We start from the raw sequence: 769 nt of genomic DNA, 5'->3' as shown, positions 1-769 counted from the left end.
GCCATCCATGAGATCTTCTCCGGCGGCCGGCCACCTTCCGGACGTCAAACGCCCGGCAAAAAAATTTGGGAAAGTTTGTCGCTCGCAGTGTGCGCTCTTTTCCGATTGGAGATAAAAACAAAAGAGAAAAGAAGAAAACAGCGGCGAGGCTAGCGCCCTTGTACATACCCCACCCTCGACATAAACGTGCAAAGTCCCATTTCTTAAAACCAGAGAAAGAAGAGAAAGAAAGCTGCGCTCTTACCACGTGCGCCAGCCCGCTCCGCCTGCGCTCGGGCCGGTCCCGCGGCCCCGGCGCTGACCACCAGCAAGGCGACGCCTCGGAGGGGAGCCCGACTCTCATCTCCAGCCTTGAATCCGAAAGAAGGGGGTGGGGGGGAGCCAAATTATGCAAATATAGCTCCTGGCAGCGGGACTCGGGTTACGGCCCCCGCCGGCCTCCGAGGTGAGGCACCCACACGACAGCAGGCGCGGGCGCGGCGACGGCTAGAGCTTCGCTCCTCTCCACGCACAGGGGCGGGCGGGGCGCCGGGGCCGCCCCGCAGCGCGCGCTGCCGCCGCCCCCGCCGCGGACACCTCGCGCCGCCCGGAGGGGGAGCTCCCGGATGCCAGAGCACCCGCAGAACCGTGCCGAGGGCAGGACCCAGGCTGGGGGCGGCCCGCGCGTAGGGGAGCCTTGCGGTCCTCGGCTGCTACCTTCCCGAAGGAGGACGCTGAATTTGGGGGTGAGACCGGCAAGCGGACCCCACCGAGGAGAAGTGGGCTTGCC

Source organism: Crocuta crocuta, unplaced genomic scaffold, assembly GCF_008692635.1.
Source record: "Crocuta crocuta isolate KB4526 unplaced genomic scaffold, BGI_CrCroc_1.0 scaffold167, whole genome shotgun sequence".
Taxonomy (NCBI): domain Eukaryota; kingdom Metazoa; phylum Chordata; class Mammalia; order Carnivora; family Hyaenidae; genus Crocuta; species Crocuta crocuta.
Note: the sequence above shows the minus strand (reverse complement) of the source record.